The sequence below is a fragment of the Prenolepis imparis genome, unplaced genomic scaffold, assembly GCF_030444845.1.
Source record: "Prenolepis imparis isolate NDT839.2.m4 unplaced genomic scaffold, iyPreImpa1.0 SCAF_7, whole genome shotgun sequence".
Lineage (NCBI taxonomy): Eukaryota > Metazoa > Arthropoda > Insecta > Hymenoptera > Formicidae > Prenolepis > Prenolepis imparis.
The window spans coordinates 12,205,528-12,225,900 of NW_028141165.1; the positions used below are offsets into that span (position 1 = coordinate 12,205,528).

At 40.2% G+C, this 20,373-nt stretch overlaps 1 protein-coding gene across 7 annotated transcripts in view; it reads left to right on the top strand.

The window, feature by feature from the left end:
• The window catches only part of LOC145939027 (uncharacterized), a 300,920-nt gene that overhangs the window by 87,946 nt on the left and 192,601 nt on the right, over window positions 1-20,373 (top strand). For 6 of the 7 annotated variants that reach the window (XM_083043056.1, XM_083043055.1, XM_083043060.1 and 3 more), the window contains one exon: window positions 5,506-5,594. The gene's annotated coding sequence lies outside the window, so the exon portion shown is untranslated. Of the gene's footprint in view, window positions 1-512; window positions 532-5,505; window positions 5,595-20,373 lie in introns of those variants that run through there. The other variant, XM_083043061.1, reaches the window with a different exon arrangement.

Sequence of the window (20,373 nt, forward strand, 5' to 3'; positions counted from 1 at the left end):
ATGTAAAAATAAAAATTAATTTTTTTTCTAATAAAAAAAAAGAGAGAAAATTGCGCTACAATGAAACAATTTCTTCACATATTAAGAATTTTATTATGACCTGTAGATGAAGATCAGAATGTATTTGTCGATTTGAAATGCGCTACGTCTCGCGTCCAACGTGAAACGTATTTTATCTAATTCGCAAAGTTCACGCGGTCGTGCAGTCACGTCGGCGATCACGTGAAGGACGTGTGCGCGTCGTAAATGCTTTCGTGTGCGATATAGAAAATTTTATCTGTGCAGCAAATATCAATTATCGTATGCTTCTCCTCGGCGCGGTCGACACGATTTAGATCGCAGCGTTTAGCTCGTTCACAGCTTAACGGCTTCCGCGACTAGTTTTGCTCTCTGGGCCGCGATACGAAGGGAAACTCGTAAAACCGGTCATATCGGTCACACCGTAAAAGCTGTGGTCGTCGAACTGGCTCGGAAAAGCGCGATTACAGTTACCCTGAAACGAGAACAAAGAGGTGGTCCAGATTAGACAATGTGTGCAAAAAAATTGTTTTTATTTTTTCATCCCTTATTTTGCGCGCGTTCGACGGGGAACGAAGAAAGATCCGGTCGGAAATGTTTAAAGAGGGCCGATTGGCTCATCCGTATCTGTATCAAATGAACCGAGTTCTCCACTCGGCTCTTTTCTTGCTTTCATTTTCTCTATCGCATATATTTTTATTATTTACAATCTGTATAACTGTCATCTCTATTCACTGACATACATCATGCGTGATCAATAGGCTTTTATGCGCGGACAAATTTTTTCATCTTCTTCCTTTTTCTTTTCTTTCCTCTTGCTCCTCGACAGAAAGTGTCGCGTTGGCAATTATAACTCCCGGACTTCGTCTTAAGTCTCTATTTTCTAGACGAAGCTCGCGTTACCGTCATCCAGCGAATTTCTCTCCTCTTTCCACGGTATATAATACTTAGGTTACATTCGGTATTTTATTTCTTTTTCGCTGTCACTTCCGCGTAAAATAGAAAACGACGCGTAAGAGTCGAGATGAAACGAGAAGGAAAATAAAAGTTAGCTGCGCGAATGGAGAAACGTTCTTCTCTACGTGAGCGTGTCCCTCAAAACGGAAAAATTAATTACTCCTGCAACTAGTTTTCTACCACATTTTTCTACGTACATTTATTGTACAAATTATTTGATAGAAAAATTATAACGAAAATCACAATGTAAATAATATTTTCAAGTTTCTTTGTGTGTGTGAGATTTTGTCTTAAAATAAAAGCTACTAAAAATAAAAGCTCATATTTCTTTTTGTACGGACATTTCAACAAAGTAAATCCAAATGCAACATAATATTCTTCTCATGTCCATTTATTTACGTTACATAAAGGAAGACTGTGCATTCTTCGTATAATTCAGTGCTATTGTTATTAGAGTGCTAGACTTGCTAACAATGATGCTCTCCTTTGATAGACTTCTGGTACGATGTTTTACTGATGAATAGTGCTTACATTATACTTTATTTGAACTCCAAGTATATTTAAAAGTCTATTTAATACATGCGTATATAATTTATAAGTATATATTTAAAATATGTGTAATTTATAATTAAAGTGTCCAATGCAATTCCTGGCAAAACGGTCTGACATTTTTCGAATAGAAAATGGTGGTACACCGAGGTTGATATTCAAAAGGTTAAAATACGCTTCTCTATTCATCCCAGTCGTGTATATTTCTCTCTTTTTTCTCTCTCTCTTTTTCTATCTTTTTCTCGCTAATTAAATATTACGCGTTATCGCGCATCATTTAAATTCAATCGCACGTGGAAGATAAAGAGGAGCCCTTACAATTAAAATCAGTGCGATACACGTTTTTATTTCAACGTGCAAATCATCCCAAGTGCTGGTCGAATTTCTAGCTGAATCCATCAAGCGCGGATAACTGCTTGTGCATCTGATGTTTCAAGCACTTCGTTAATCGAAATGTTTGATCTCTCGGGGATACTTGTTTTTTTTTTGTTTTTTTTTTGCATGCTACGCGATCGTTTTCCCATAGTGCTCTCGACGAGTCCGCTGTTTTTTACGCGCGTGAAACATACACTCTTGTATGTGATGAATTCAATGCTATTCGTTTTGTCAGACTCTTAACTTTTCGCGGATATACCCTCGGCTTGAAACGACGTATCGGATAACTTCCGCCCGTTTCCAGCGTCTTTTGCGTTTGACATTGCCTTAGGCAAATTTCATTAACGAAGTCTTTCCGTTGTCTTCAACGAATGTGGATGCTCGCTAATTAAGAATGCGACTTGACTAAAAGAGGCAACGTAATATGGCTCAAGTGACGGTATTCTTTTCAAATAGAGATATACTCATCTCGATATATATTGGATGATTGCAAAAGTTCGTGCCCGATTTGCATAGATGGTGGTAACTTCAAATCGGGCACGAACTTTTGCAATCATCCAATATATAAAACAAGTTTTTAAGAACATTGCGTTGCATTGCATCTTTAATGGATCGTTGATTTCAAAATTGATGTATCATAAAAACCAAAATTATTTTACGACATGGTGTGGATATTGTATTCTCTTTGTAATACGGCATGGCATTTCTTTTTAATCGGCATAGAGTGCGCACAATATGCAATTTATTATACTATTTTATTACTTGGCAGAGTGTTCAGTAGAAATAGAATCTCTAGATATGTCAATATAACTTGAAGAAATATATACGCTGTGTCATAAAAACTATTCTATCACATAGTAATATCGGATTTCGAGAACATCTGAAAAGAACGATTTTTTTATATCGATATCGGATACGAATTTATCGATTTTGAATCCGTTTTTTTTTATACAATATTATTTCGAAGCTTGTGTACGAGCTCGTAAAGAATCGAATGCAAACATATCAGCGTGTAACGTTTTCGTTATTTTTCTTGTGTTATTTTTCTCGTTCGTTGAATTTAACGCAAATATTTTTTGAATCCACGCACCACAACCGGTGTGAGTTTTGTTCTTTAATTATTATTGGTTCACACGCGTCATTTTTGTTCGCGGCATAATAAGGATGAAATTACGGAATCCATAGGATAAAAGTTTTTGCGACGCAAATTTGCGCGTCGAGTTTCTGCAGCTAACAGCGCTGTTTTTAGTTGCGTCAATCTAGAGTGCAATGTTTCTTACTCTATGCTCCAGAACTTTGCAATAAAAAAAATGATATTTTTTCGTCTAAAATTATTATTAAATTTGGAAAATAACACGTAATTTAAAAAAATTTTTAATAATTGGATTTTTTCTGTAAAAGTAGAGTCTAAGAAAAATATTTTCTATAATAATTTGTAAACAAATCTATATTAAATCAAATCTTATTTGTATGTGAAAAGTGCTGCTTTAATCTCTCTTAAACGCGAACTAGAGCATTTTTCAGAATTATTTGCGCAAGAAACCATTTTCGAGAGAGCAAGCACAGAAACGGGACGTGATGCGCGGATATTGACGTTCAAGATTTCCTTCAGGATGTATTAGTCGTAAACTGAAATTGTCGCGTCAAAATATATTCCGCTATTTATTCCTATCGCCAGTCTCTCAATTCCTTTTTCGCCGATCCGCGTTTCGTCTTCCTCATAAATTCCGTGACGGCCGGGAAACTGAATGTTATTCGTATGAATATCGCGTCTGTGGCGGACGCCGCTGCAAGGGATTCTCTCATAAAAGGAATACGCCGCCCCATCGAAACGAAGTAGTTCGCTCTAGGAAAATGCTCCTCCCTCACAGTGCGTAAACATAAAAATTACGAAGTCCATGGAAGACAATCTCGTAAAAATTCGTCAGCGCGATGGAATCTTTCTCGAGAAAATACACAAATTTCGTTATATTGACATTAAAAGAAAAAAACAAATTTTAGATTAATTTTATTCTGCATATCTAGTAGAAGTGGTGAATATGTTTTATCATATATTTTTTTACTTTGATTAGCAGTTGAAACCATTATTTTGGATTACATTGCAGCAGTTTATTTTCTTAAAATATATGAACACAATTATGCCGGATATAAAAAGGGACAGAATTATGTCAAGTATACAAAACTGCGATTTCGGGGATGCGATGGTATTCACGAATATCCCGAGAATTTGCGGTGGAAAAGTATTGCTCGTAAATTCTGGCCGAGCATTTCACTACTTATTCTCGCGAGGCGGCTTCGCACCTTCCTTTCTCCATTCAGAAATTCCGCTCAACTTTCTTCGTTTTAGGACACTCAAGTAAGGGAACATCAATGAGTGAACTTTGCCGAACGTTTACGTGCGAGTATCATTATTTTTTCTTTTAGAGATAATATCTCGGTATTATTACATAGCATAAGATTGTATATTTTACGCATATTTTATGTACTTTCAAAATCTCCACTTTTTTTATCTTTTTTTATCAGATGGCGATAATATTAATCTCCTTTTTACTCTTCTTTTAATTTATTTTTGACTATCTATTCATTAACTATAGAAATATGTCGAACAGATCATCTTTTTTTTATTTATTTACATATTAGATAAATGCAACGAGAAATGATCGATTTATCGACGAAATTGCAGACCTTCGGCGCGATGTCGTTTTGTAACGATAAAATAATTATACGAAGAATGCGCGGAATCGGAGGAGGAAAAGAGAGACGATCACGCGAAATTCTCGTCTAAGACTTCGTTCAGAGGATTTGCGTGAACTTCGGTCGCCGACTTGACGCTCGACTATTTATTCCCGCTGCTTTACGATTCGCTTCTTCCACTTCGTTATTCGCCCACCTTATCGGGCGCGTCCCTCCCCTCACGCAAAAGATTCGCACTCTGCAGAATGATTATTTATCCAAACGCTCCCTTCTTCGGCGATTTTACACGGCTTTGTAAAGGCGAGCGAGAGGAGTAAAATCCAGACGTTATCTCTATTTTTCTCCCCCTTCTCCCTCTTTCTGCACAAGTATCGATTTTAATTTCAGCAGAGTACACGCCGTCGCGACATCGTGCAAGAATCTTACGAGTATTCCTGTAAAGTTTGCGCGAACAAGATTGTCGATATTCGACGGACTCGTGAATAATGCCCGGCTCGTTCCTTTCTCGCGAAAACGCGTTTCGCTTCAATTCGCCAGAGAGTCTAAAGTTAAAAGTCCCCCGAGTTTTATTTTAATACCGCTGTTCTCTATACGCGCGTGAAATTATCGGGGATAACGGGATAACACGAGCGCGATTCAAATTTCTCTGCTATATTAACCGAATAATGATCATTGGATGTTTGGACTTTGAAACGATGAAGGTATAATGATTACTCGTTCGCGGTTATGCATCCAATTTGTGGTTTTGTTACGCGTAGACATGTGTATGTGTGTATATGTTTCATATCATTTGAATGCATGAATATTTAATCCTTTTAGAGAGGAATTTCCGCTAACTTTATATATATCGCGTGAAATTTAATGTATGATATTGTTGACTCTTCTAATCAATTTTTATTTTGTATGTTGCAGGAATCGAGGCGGAAGACTGAGAGAAGGCATCGTCGCCAGAATACGTAGTCGAGATAAATAGGATGATCAAATAACCGTTGGATAAAGATGTAAGTAACGATTATGCATGTTGGATTAGACTTTGCATGATATATAACGGGTACAAAGCTCGACGTGTAATTACATAACTCTGCATTAAATGTCATAACCGTAATTACGTTTTCCGATAGCTATGCATGAAAATCGAGCATAAATTGAAACATAGATATTTAATCGGTACGATCTATGCGTTTTCATCGCAACCCACTAATTACGCTGGCACATTTTGAATTACATTTAATGGCACCGATTCCCCGTCGAAAATTGTAATTTAAAATCAGCTACAAAGATAATACTTATTGGATTAATAAAATACAAGTTAAAATATCGTTAAGTTATCGAGCTGATAGAAGTAACGAAATTTACGAAATATTTACAAACTCAAGCTCGCACGATAGATGAAAAGAGATTTGGGAGATATGCATTTTTTTTCGAATCAATTAATACATATAAATTAATACATATTAATATTGACGAGCTTCGTTAAGCATATTTAACGAATAAAATCATCGCGATATATTTCGAAATTAAGATTTTACGGAGACACTTTAAAAGATTGCGACGATCATAGCAATGCGGCGTGTACGGAAAATCCTTATGCGTAGAATACATTTACAACACGTACGACGCAAGGTGTGGTTTAAACTTGCAAGCGGACTCTCCGGATATATCGCGGACTACAAAGTCGTAGAAAATCTTTGCCAGGCGGGACCGAACGTGATATCCGAAGTCACTCACGAATTCATAGGATATTTTTTCCCTCTCGCTCGATTCCTCATCTCGTGCGGTTCCCTCTGTCTTTTCCATCTCTCTCACCTTTATGTAACACATTCCCTTTCTTCATCTCCATCTTCTTTGTTGGCGCGACTTACTCCCGCTCACGTGCGCCGATTTGGTAATGTTTCCGAAGATTTTCCACAAGAGCATCTTCTCCTTTCTTATCCACTATAAATTTCACGGCAATCAGCTATAAGCTCTTTCGCGCGGTTCCACTTTCTCCGAGCCGCTCCGAAAAATTTTTTATTAAAAAATAGACGGCGAACGTATCCTTCCGGAATTTATTGTCTTCCACATTTTTCAAGTTTATGTTTTTATCTTAATTAATTAGTATAATAATTTGTTAAGATAAATTTTTATTACATTTTCAACAATATAAATTAACGAAGTAGGAAGAAGAGATCGTACAATCGAAATGAAAAGAATCGCGGAGATACCCAGGCAGTATTTCCTTGCTTCTCATGGTGTTGTTGCTTTCCGTAAATTTATTCCCCCAAAATGTTCGACATTCGTAAAAGCGCACTACGGGAAATTGTAGAATGTAGCGTTTGTGGAGCGACAACTTATACCGGTACGGATTTATCGCGCGTGTATATGTACTACTGCGAGTAGTGCGAGTCAACAATGTAGGAAGTCTTGTAGAAATAACTCCGGGGAATAGATGGTCGTAAGCAATTGAAAGTATCCTATTCTCGATTTGGCTACGACTCCGCGGAATCTCTCGAGCGTGATAATAATGCCCGTATCTATTCGTGCCTTAATGGTAGTTACATCTGAGGAAGATAATCGTCTTGGCGACCCAGTTTACAAACGCATTTGTCGCCTCACAGAGAGAGGTACAGAAAGCGGAAGAGAGAAATAGAGAGAGAAAGAGAAAGATAGAAGGCATGTATGAAGCGTTGCACACGTGCTTGCAACTCGAGCGTAAGGCGTTTGCGCTTTTGAAGCAGTCTTAATAGCCACTCCGTCGCGGTGCTCCAACTTTCGAGCGTTTTATTTGAAATTCTGAAGCACAAGTTCTTCTACTTAATCCAAGTATAATAACACGAATTCTGCGCTGACATAACCGAAACGTAAAGATCTCTGCGTGCACGAGCATGTCTCACACAGAATTGGCAAATGACAAGAAGAGCTAATCGGATCATCTGCCTTCGCAATCTTAATATATAATTATATTAATTTAGTATAATTATATTAATATTAATTTAATGATATTAATTTCGCGGAATTAAATATGATAGTTTTGATAGAATTATAATAAATCATCGCATCCACGTTACGCGAATTACGAAAATTTTCCAGTTTATATTTTCAGCATTTTTGGGTAATTATATTATTTATTTCGAGGCTCCGCTCGAGCTTTCGCTCCCTATCTTTTCCGAGAACATTGCGATTTCCAATCAATAACTGCAAACGGGTACGGGAACGATATTACAGATAATGCGGACAGAACGAGCGGCTGCTCGGCGACGAGCCTTCGCATTATTTGAATTACCAGATCACGAAAGCTCGCGCAACGGTTAACGACGATCCGTTAAATTCTCCTTCGTCGCGATGCGGAAAAGTACGCGAAAGCAGCATTACTGCAGCAGCTGCCGCGTATCGTCGTTCTATGACAACGACGACGACGACGACGACGACGACGACGACGACGACGATGACGATGGGTTTTGACTGCACTTCGGTGTCAAAGATGCAATAAACTCCTCTGCATCGATCGAGATGTTTAAGTGCCTCCGGAGTTCTACGAGTGCTTCCTCCGGAGAGCAGGCAGCCTCGCAATGACCTAGTTCAAATAAAAACATATTAGATATACCACATAAAATGATCAGCGAACGTGACTTTTCTTCACCGAGAAGCTTTCTTGCGGGATTAATATCTATTGACAGATTGAAACTTGTTTAAAGATTACGAGCTCGACGTCGCGCTGCTTACTGATAGCGTTTTCCTAAAATTGAAGTTAAGTACAATGTTGCGCGATAATTAAATTTCTTAGATGCGACATGAGATATTTTCAAGGATTGTTTATATTTTTATATTTTTACTTTCCGCATTACAAGAGGGGAGAGTTTTGATAATATATTCACATATTTCGCGATAGCAGGACGCATTGTGTACTTTGGACAGTATGCATAAACACCGGTCTTCGGTAGGTCAAACATTTTTCCTTCCGTCCCTCTTTGCTATCTTTCGCTTTTCATCCTCATATTTTGTTTTGTTTCTACATCCTCAACTACTTCTCTTTATTATCCCAGCCTTCTGTAGCCGTGAGGGTCCAAGAGTAGTTAGTTATGTCATCCGATTTGCATTTTAAAGAAGCACTTCGGAATTTTACGGCGACTAACGACGCGTATATTTTGAAATGGAAACAAATCTAAGGGGAGACGATAATTATTGCCGGATTATTCCTGCATATATGCATTAACGATGAGGAATGTTCTCGCAAAAATATTGGCTTCGATTTTATATAAACAAGTCAAATACTTTTAGAGATGAAAGCATTTTTTAAGTAATTTAAACATCACAATCTACGCTATACATAAATTATATTTATTCAAAATTTGTTTCCTGAAAGTATACGCGTGATTTAGAGACATTCGTAGACTCATACCGAGAGACGTCTGAGCTATTGTCTTTCTTTTGGACTTGTATCCATCTGTTTCTTAAGTACAGAATTATATTTTCTTCCGTTTTCTCTACCCTTTGCATCTGCGCATCGTGATTACAGCAGTGTCGAATTTCGCTCACCACCTCTGGTGTAGACGATGCTCTCGAAACGTGCACCCGACTACATAGGATTACGCGCGAGCATCTGCCGCCGCGTTCCCGACTCGTATTACGCCTCCCTCTATTACGAGGGCATTAATGCTCCCGATGGTCCCTGCGCGTTTTCGGAACGGGGAAAAACAATAGGTAATTCCCGAGACACTTGTCCGCTCACTCGCGCGCCCTGGTACCTGTCCATTGTTCCTGCAGACCAGGACAACTAGAAGTAGAGACAGAACGAAGAGAGGCAAGCGCGTTGAAAGGCGGAAGGAAAGCGGAAAGAGCGTACGAATGTATCGTTGCCCTCTGAAAAATTCGGCGCGCTTCTTTTTTTATTAGCAGCAACAATTATCGTCAGAAGCGTTGATAGAAGAATGGATAAAACGTGAAAGGGGCGGCGTAGGTATTAGATAAGGGCAGAGAGCTTTCGAAGAGTAAATAACGTCTCCGATAGATTCGAATCTTCGCGCGCGTTTCTGCGTCGTTGATAGCCTCTTTATCGGCACCATTACGCTCGGTTTGCCGTTATCCAAGTTTCCGAAATCAGGGAAAGCTTCGCCAAGTATTTCCGGCCATTCGTCTCTCTTCTTATGTATACTCTCTCTTTCTCTCTCTTTCTTGTTTAATATTCTTTTCCGATAATTCTCCGTTCCGTTTTGAAATCTGCCGTGATTGCTGATTTTACAACGGATAAAAGAGGGATGATCTCCTTAAAGAGATCTTATTATTGGTTTGAATCACTGCGGTCATTTCTGGTCATTTCGCGCGATGCACCAGGCGGCAGATTTGACGATTCATCGCGCGACACTGCAGATTAGCCCATTCTGCGGCAACACGTAATGAGAGTGGGTAGTTTCGAACCGCATGGTGAACCTGAGTGCGCCAAATTTGGCCGTGCGGGTTGCAGTTCTCATCAGCGTCATAAGCTACATCAACCGTTACGTTGCAACATGTTAGTTCCTAATGGCTGTTGCCATCGGACACGACACATTTTGATTCGGAAGAAAATTATACCAGATATCATTGAACTCCAAATATGGATATCAATTTCGATATACAAGAATAAGTAGAAAAAATGACTCTAGAACATTAAAATTTTTTTCTTTGTAACAAATTTATTTTTTACATGGTTACTATCATATAAACTTTTTAAATTAAATAATAAAATATAATAACATATATAATTATATTATAAATATATAAATTTAAATGTATAATATATATAATTATATATAAATATTATATTATATAATATGTGATATAATAAATTACATAATAATAATATCGCGTAAAAAGATTGCATGTAGAGATCTTGTCGATACTTGCTCAAAGATTTTATTTTTGATATCTGAAAAAGATAGAATTCTACCATCGTATATAAATAATATTTTTATATATAATATTTTTACTATATGCATAACTTTGATATTCCAAAGTCGTAATTGGATGAAACATCGTTCGAGAAGCGAGTAAAAAATAGAGCCTCCTTTGTTGAGAATTTTATTTCTCTTTTAGCACAATAGCGAGCACTAGATTTATTCATTTACACGCACAGCGACTAATTAGTGCTCCATTGTTCGCGGTTTTCGTTGGGCAGTTATCACGCCGCATAATTAGATGCTTCTCTAAATACCACGTTGTTACGTTTCTCACATCTGTGCATACGTGATGTACGTCATATATATTCGTGATATCGCATCGAGCGCAAGAAGATTCATCTAAATAAACGTTTGAATTATCGCCTAATGAATCATGTATTAGATTTGCATCGTTCGTGCAACGTATAGTAATAATAATAGTGCAAATAGTATAGTAATGAAATAGTAAATTGTGCAAAAATTAACACAGTCCGTATATCCGAAACTGCCTTTCAGCATTTCTATAATCAGACGATTATTGCGATACATTTATTTGAGAAGACGATTTTCATGCGATTTTAGGGAACCTAGCTATTAGGGGACTTATATATCGAGGAGAAAAAACTTGTCCGCACGCAAACTTTCCTGAACGACAGAGCTACTCCCCATTATCGGAGAATAATGCCGACGATCCTCGTGACCGAGCATCGGATTCGCATTCAAATTCGGAAGGCCATTTTCGCGGGATGAATGGTTTTCCGTGAAAGCCGCAAATCCCGTCTTTTTCATGCGATCGTACGGAATCGACCGTAATGATTCGGTTTACCGTGATACGTCTTTACTAACGCCAACGCGTGCAAAATAATTTCCCAATTATTCATTGATAGTGTATTAACTTATATATCGTTCAACTGGTCGTAATTTCACCAATTATCGTCGGAGACACCCCTCTCCGGTCGCATAAAATTAATGCTGATATCACCCGTTTGCGTTTCGCCGACGCGTATTTAGCACGACCGACGATGCGTGCATGCGAAAACAAACCTGTAGTAAGCCTGTACACGCTAATTATATTACCCGAATCGATGTTTTGGGAAGAGCGACTGTTTGCATTGAGAGAATTTCACTGTCAATTATGATAATGTATTCGCGCTGCATTTGATAGTGAGCGATCACGATCGGTGACAGCGATCTCGATTGATTTCATTGTTCGATAAATAGCACGATGAAAATGACTTTGGACTCCAACTAATTGTAAAATAAATACTTTTAAAAAGTTTATTCTCTCGATTACGCTTCCTCTCATTAGTTATGAAGCGCGCAATGTCACGTGTGCAGGTACATGCATAATTCTGGTACGGCGCGACATCCTTTTTCTTTCCGCCCTTTTGTAGGAGTACTCCGACCAGTCTCGCGAGAATTCGCGTATCGACCGTCACGTATTCGCGGGGCGAAACGACGAAAAGAGACTACGAGAAACGGCCGGAGTCGATGGATGGCGACGTGGGACACGCCGCGCCAGCGACGCAGTTTCTTGAGTAGATTTATCGCCCTTTAAGAACGGTCGATTCAATTACGGCCGGCTAGCGTCTCTCCCATAACAGCATATACCGGGATAGAGTCCGGTCGCTCCGATACCGTTTCCTCGTTCCTTCGTTCCGGACATCGCGCCGGTGACCGAACGAAAACAAAGATGTAAGCCGGTAATGTGGCGAATACTGGCCGAGTCTGACGGTATAATGGCATTACCGGGGAATTACAAGATGAACAGAGATTATCTCTTTTCATCGTTCTCCGCGCCGAGTCCCGCCCTTTTCCTTTCGTTCTCAGCCCAGCTTTTGTGCCGTCCGTTCGGCTTTTCTTTCTCCCTCCCTCCATTTATCCGTCTCTTGTCCCGTTTCTCTTGGCGTCGTTTCTTATCACTTCATTTTCGTGCCAACCGCGCGACAACCTTAGCTTTACTAGCACCAATCTCCGCCCCCGACATTCTCTTCAACGAGCCTCTTCAGGGAACGAAACGAGCTCCTCTTCTCCGTCGCTAGACGCTGTACACGACGACTCGGCGATGATGTAAATCGGTCTTGATATTCGTTACGGTGAAATTGTCTTAACGATAATCTACCGCGCGCGGCTCCGGTTTCCCGTTTCCGGTACCAACGCGCGCGCCACGCCCGTAATTTCGCGCTCCTCTCCGTCTCTCTCTCTCTCTCTTTTGCGGGGATTTTTTAAAATCTCTCCCCGCGTCGGTCGTTAAAGCTGACGGGACAATTCGAGTAATAACGTAAGAAGGATCGGACAATTTTTATCCCCGAGGCCGGTAAGTCGCTGCTGGAAGCGGAGCTGAGCGCCGTCGCTGGAATAAATTTATGGCAGTCGTCCTGGACTACTCGTGCGACGAGTAGCATCCGCGTTTCAGAGCGATAAATTATATACCGCACTTTTGCGGCTACACGGAGGATGATCGTTTGCGTAATCGAAAGAATTATTCTCTTCCCGAAAAATCCGCTCGCGTCGATTGGAAGGAAATTTGCCATTCTTGTTTCTCGAGCGATTCCATTCCATTCTCGCGTCACTTCGATTCGATAATAAGATTCGCGAAGCTAAGTAAATGATGCAAAGGGAGGAGAAAAGTAACTTTATACTTCTTCTTTCGCGGAATAAAAATATCGTGGGATCATTGTACCGCCGTTTATCTTGTCGTTCGTCTTATTTACTCGGCGGCACTCTTTCATCGCAAGAGAGGTCGCTATTTTTACCGTCAAATAATTCACAACGGCCATTTTTCTAACAGCCAAACTTCGACTCGCGCTGAAGGGATAATATTTATCCCTTATCTCGTTTCGAAAGAATTTGGGTGGCGATTATATGTATATATTTTTTTTTTTTTACGTCGACGAACTAATTAAACTCCTATAGAGACATAGAATTAATAGTATATCCGAGAATTTCAATGTAACGGACATGTAATAACATGATATTAAAAGGTGTACAAACCTGTGAATCGCGAGTATAAAATGTCTCATATTCCTATTTTCTCTTTTACGTGCTTTCATCGTGTTCCCGTCGTCAATTGTCGTTTGCCGCGCTACAGCGATTTTTATCGTCACCGGTGCATGTGTGCCACTGGTTTCCACAATTCGCCCCGCGTATCAACTTAAGCCAATGGCAACGTATGCAACGTGTGCCGTGCGTATCCGCGCATACGGATAATTATTTGTGGCACGATTGCCAATTAAACATTGTTCCGGCGCCCGGGCTCGCCTCGCAACCCTCTGCCTCGCCGCCTATCTCTCTGCACCTTCCCCCGAGAGAGAGAGAGCCTTTTCTCTCCTCCAGCTCGTATACGGGATGGTGTGGCTGCGACAGACGACAGCCGCAACGTTCGTCGCCGAACAAACTGTGTTCATTCACCCCTCCTCCCTCCGCTGACTGGTACAACCGCCGCGGCCTCAATCCTCACCCTGTATCTCTCTCGTCTCCCTTGCTCCCTTTGAACTGCCCATCCGACCGACGACTCGCGTTAACTTCACGCTGCAAATTCACGAATCGCTGGTCGGTGCAACTGTGTGCATGCAACTTTTCCTCTGCACCCTTCCCGTGTTCGGTTTAAAGTCCGAGTTGAACTATGACGAGTTGACGTTTTGTTCTTTCTTCTCACCGAGAAGACTACGTGGGTGGGGTGAAAACGATACGATTCTGTGAAGGGAATTTTTTTTTTAAAGATGTAATAGTATTAAAATGCATAAAATTGCATAAGAGATTTCATTATTCTCTCTTTGGACAGGGACACTTAGAAAGAATGACGTTGCTGCAAGGCTTTGACATGCAATGTATTTTTAGAAGAAAATTTTTTTAAAAAATTGCAAGGCATTAACGTAATCACAAGTTATACAGCAAATAATATTTTAACGCGAAATGTCACTTATTTTTCATACTAACGCTATAGAATTAATTAACGTGCCACAGCGTCGAGTTATGCCATTCAATTATCATGCCGGACGCGTCGCAAGTGATCTATATAGGGATGCCCCTATTCACACCCCGAACCTGACTATAATCGTACATATAATGCACATGCTATAGCCGCTAGTAATTAATCCGAGTTTGTCATTGTATACTATGACAACAATATATACACAAGAATATTCTCTCTCCCTCCTCTCTCTCTCTCTCTCTCTCTCTCTCTATTAAAATAAATAAATCTTTAAATTCGAAAGCAATCTTTTTCTTGCCGCTTAGAGCGCGACGTGATACTCTTCCGCGTGTAATTTGCGAAAATACCGAGATGCACAAACGGGAATCAACTCATGGGAGAGCGAAATAGAGAGTGAACCGACACTTATCACGATCCAGTGCGGCTGCTGGTGCCGGCGTCGCGACGCGGAGACGCCCGACCGTCGCGACGAGGCGTAACGAGTACACGTTGACGCCCGCATAATGCAGCGTGTCCGGCATGTACGGAATGAAAATATGTACCATCAGGCAGCATCCGCGTGAGCGGACTGTCGCGTCGCAAATGGTTGACGAAATTATTGCACGGCGAAGCAGCGAATTTATCGAACGCTCTGTTTCGCTCCGCCTAGCTCGAAGCTTTCGCATTATTGCGTCCAGAACGATGAAAATTAAATCCCTCCCCGACGCGGAGTCGATCCTCCCGCGGAAAAAGGGTTAATCCGAATGGATGAAAAAATGTCCGTAGGAAATTTATCTTAATTATAGTATATGCAAGAAAAATGGAATTTAAAAAACAGACTGCTTTATGCATAGGTATATAGTGTATATATGTATATTCAAAATGCACATTATCATCTATTTATTTTTTCTCGTGATTTTTTTTCGCTATAATAAAAACTAAAAGTAGAGAAATTATCGGACGAAAAGGACAAATTGGACGCCGTCTACTTTCGAGGACCAATTTAAATACTTAATTGTGTATCAGTATATATCTCCAAATTTGCGGTCCGCTAAGCCCCTGCGCGAATTAATGGCATTTGCGGCCGTCGTGCTTGCACGTAGCGAAATATTAATTGCAACGCTAATGTTTCACTCAGCTGCACGGCCATTTGCGAGCATTATCGATGTACATAGCATTCGGCGTGATTTTAAAGGATTTTCGTGTCTGCAGCGGGAAAACGGGGATTGGCGAGGAGAGAGGGTGCAAGATTAGTATTGTTGTATAAAACGCGGCGCTGGCTCTACGGTTGGTTACATTTATAACGTGACGGTGAAATTTCCACTTCGTCCATAGGACGTGTCTTCATTTAATGGCCGTTAATATCGATTCATTTATCGGCGTTTCGACACACGATCTTTACATGACATATCGTCGATTTAAGCGTTTATTTTTTGTTTAAAATACCGCGATGTGTCTCGCGCGATGCAATAAAATATTGTTAATTCGCGTTAAAAAAAACGTATCGTATATTTACATTTATCTCTGCTATGGCTTTATCGTAAATATTTCACGTCACACTCTTCATCGCGTTTAAGCGCACTGTGCCAAGTGCATCGAGTTTTAAAAAATCACGCTTTCCGTGTCGGAGCCACTTTAACATCGACGTTTCCTTCGTTTCGGCGAATACTCTCGCTTCGCGGATATTCGACAAACCGCGTGAAATATGCTAAAAGCATCGGATAAAAAATTCGATAGTACGAACCGAGTATACGGGGCGAATCCGCGACTTGTCTGGAGGGGGTGTGCGAGCGCAGTGTGTCGACTTGTAGAACGGCGGAGAATAAAGATCGATCGAGAGAGAGTGGGCCCTCGTCTCTCAAGAGGGCGAGAGGCGGAAGGAAGGAGCGAAGAAGGAGGGAAAGGACTTGCTGGATGCCTGACGGAGGCAAGGTGGCAACGACGACGACGACGTGGATGTTGAGGTGCCGGAGTACCCGCGTCTTAATAGCGATAGTGGCGTCGATGTGTCGAGGGAACGAGGGGGACGCGCGTGGGGTGATGGCGTCGTCGCTGAACCTCCGCCAGCCAGCCTCGGTCACGCCAATATTACTTACCTCCCCGAGAGGGCGATAACTTAATTGATGCACGAGCGACATTAGGACTTGTCGTCGGTATCGCGCCGTCATCGCGCAAGAGCTAGGCGCAATGTGTGCGCCGCCGTGTGATAATGCACGTCGGTGATAATTCGTCGGCCGGTCCGCGGGGAATTGTGATTACGAAAACAAACGGCTTCATCAGTGCTTTAATTTGCAGAACGGTGTATAACACAATTACGATTCTTTCGACGACGCTTAGATCAGATTGCTCCCTCCACGATCGAAGAATTGGTCCATTTAATTTAAATTAGCAGAGCTTTTGGAAACGTTTAATCTGCTCCCGTCGAAAGCGATTTAAAAAACTTCAACTTTTCTCGATAAATAATTTTATATTGATTTTAAATTAATTTTAAATTATAATTTCAATTTTATATTTTGTATTGGATATATCGAAAGGGATAATCGCGCTTCCCGATGATTGATAGATGCTTAGTTTAATATCTCCCGTTCTCCGGAAACGCGCGGGCGACTTCCTCTTTCCGTATATTAGATAAGAACGTAGTATGTGGGCACTCAAATCCGACATAAGTGTGCATAAGTGTGCTGCATCGGTCTTTTCTTACTTTCGGCTCTCGTAAATCCGTCGTTTTCATGGCCGTCTCTCTGTTTCTCGTACTACTGGCTGACCAAAGTCGGTGTATATCCCTACACGTAGTCCTCCGGAGTGGAGAAACGCTCATCGAAGGTCTCCAGTGTCCGGTTTATCTTGACGACATTCGTAGAACGGAGGAGAGAAAAAGCGCCATGAAGGGACGTAAATGTTACGTTCTTTTGAAGGAGATAAAAGCCTCCTGTGGTCAAATGTGCGATGCTTCGTGTCGCGTAAGAGTTTGGTTATAAGAAGAAAATATTTTTAGTAGGGTATAAAAAAAGTATTTTTTGTTTTGTTTCACAAAAGTTTCGATAATTAATTTGTTTGAGCAATTAATTAACATGAAATGCTGTTATTTTCAAATTGAAATACAAAACAAAGAAACATACTCTTTAAATAATTGTTATTTGTGTACACGTGTTTTTTTGATTATAAAGAAATTATGCAATTATCCTTGAATGTATATACATACATCCAATATTAAATGAATGGAATTAATTCCGTGCTGATAAGCTGATATTAAAATATGAAAAATTCAATGTATTTTGTCTTTATTATTTTCTATTCAATCACTTTTATTAGTTGTCGTGGAAATTATTAAATTCCTTCGAACATGCTCGGATTGAATGTATCGATCACGGTCGATTGCCCCGGTTCAGATCGGTTTCATCAAAGAACTGATGGGTTCTAAGGATGATATCCCGCGCTCGCGATTGTTTTCTCGGCAATCTTTTTTCTTTTCCTTTCTGTTTGTAGAACAACGTAGCCGGATGTGCTTCCGGTTGCTTTTTTTTACATACACGTCCACACGCGAGCATCGTAGACCGGCTCGCGATTACTACGAGCAGGAAGGCGGAGAGACAGAGAGATTTTCTCGATGACCGAACATCGAACCACGATCCTTTTCCTTTTTTCCGCAAGCTGGTACTCGGTTACCGAAGTTACAAGCCTCGAGACTTTGGATGGCATCTCCCTCTCCTTTTTTCTCTTTTGCCTACCTTCTCGTTTTCTTCCTCTTTTCATTTCTTCTTTCTCTCGTCGGTCGCCATATCCTCCTTGGCGAGATATATAGGCGCCCACTAAACTTCTGTCCTTCCCATCAATTTCGCCGTCTAAGAATCGCGGAACCAGGCACGATTCTGCCGCCCTCCTTTGCCAAACGCCTTCAGGCCTGATCTTTTTGTCGGTATACCACTCTCTCTTTCTCTCTCTTTCTCATTTAGTTCTTTCTCGTTTTCCACCATCTTTCGCGTTTAAAGGATCGTCTCCTACGAGAGTCATCTTTCAGCCGCTGCCGGCTCCTGGGGACCGATAGTCCATATCGATAAATTGCTTGGTAACGTCGCCTTCTTTATGTATGTAATATAATGAAAAACGGAGCATATAGATGACCAAATGCGCTCGTAATCAAACAACTATTATAGTTTAGTTCAATTAATTCTAATTTACTTGTCTACATGAATCTATGATTTTGCGATTGCATCATTAATCTTAATGATAGATTATGATATAATTGATATAATAAAAATATAGATAACAGCCGCTTTACAGAAAGATGGATATTTTGTTATATATAAATATTATACTGTTATTTTTGTATGCGACCGTTCACATTTTATCCGCTTTTGGGTGTCATATAAATTTTGGTTGAAACGATTGGTTTACAGGGAAAGGAAAAAAAATAAAACTCGGCGCACATCGACATAAATCGCACGTAAAGAGAAGGCAAACCCGTTTGAATAAGCCAACTAAGGGATCGATATCGCGTCTATAAATTGGAAAACTGTAACTTTGTACTTTCGTCGCGGTTTTCCTCCGAGTTGTAAATAATTTCACGGCGATGGCTGCCCACGTTATCTGATTATCTTGTCGTTATATCTCATGCAATGTCCCCCGCAGCCGTCGTACGCGTTTAAAAGATCGCCTCCTGCGAGGGTCATCCTTTAGCCGCAACTGCTTCCTGGGGAGCGATCGTACGTGTGTTTCTATGACTCTTTCAAACATATACGGTAACGCCGGATTACCGTGTATCCACGTTTATATATAAACAATCTAGGCCACACGCGGTTTCCATCGTAAAAAGTTTTCATTGTTCTATGGATAGATAGATAGATATCGCGAGGCGACGAAAACTTTACTGTACGCAATTGAAAAAGTAATCTGCATAAATCGTTCGTTTATGCATATATGTTTCTGCCATTTCGTAAAAAAATTTATATCATCTTGAGACACATCTCGAGACATGAAGCTGTAGATTTAAAATTTTTAACATTTGGAGATCGATGAGATATCGTTTCTTTTTACGTGCAAAAATATCGGTGAAATATTAAGAAAAATTTAAAGAAACTACAATTTCGAGAAATTTCGTGTATATATGAAAGCATCACTTACTATTTATTTACATTTTTGTCCCATTAGTCAAAGTATTTTATACACTCACGCGTGCACATTTATCTCGGCACGGAAATTGAAAGTGTTTAAAGGCAGATAGATATCTCGCAATATGCATCGAACGTGCAAACTTGATGTCGAAGCTACTTACAGTGCCGTAGCATGTGAAATACGCGCTCGACGTGTCGGCCGTCCGTTCGATTTTCGCTTACCGATCGGATTATTTCCCAACGTTGCAAAATTTCAGTTCTGCGTGGTTGGTTTCAACGCCCGTTCCGTTGCAATGGCGTAACGAGAGTTTAAAGCTAGACTTTGTAGACTTTGTAGAGAAATGCTCCGATGCTGCTAACGGGAGAAGAAAAAAAGATTCCGGTATTCCGTCGATTTCTAATGTACTTTTCTTTGACGATAACTATTCGGTCTTGCAATATTCTGAAGGCGTTGAAGAAAATTCGATCGTCTAGCGAGAATCATTATTTTTCGGATATTATTCTTGATTTTTAAGTAGTATAGCAGCGTTGAAGCTCAGACATTAAAGAAAATTTGAAAATCTCGAGAAAAATCTTGATTTAAGTGCAACAACTTAAGTTAATACTTTTTACAAAAATGATTGTCGATCTTATATTAGTTGCAGCTACGTCTTGCCTTATATTAGCCCGCATTTTTTAAAGCAATAAGCGATCCTGTCAGCGTCGATACCGATTCTCGGGCTTACGCCACTGAAATATTGTAGGGTGTGCCGATTATTTTCATATTTGTTCCGCGCGGCGACCGCGAATTGGAACGAGATTTTATCCCATATACCGTGGAAACAATAGGTGAAATCAAATTCGCCGCCGCATAGAACACAATGGA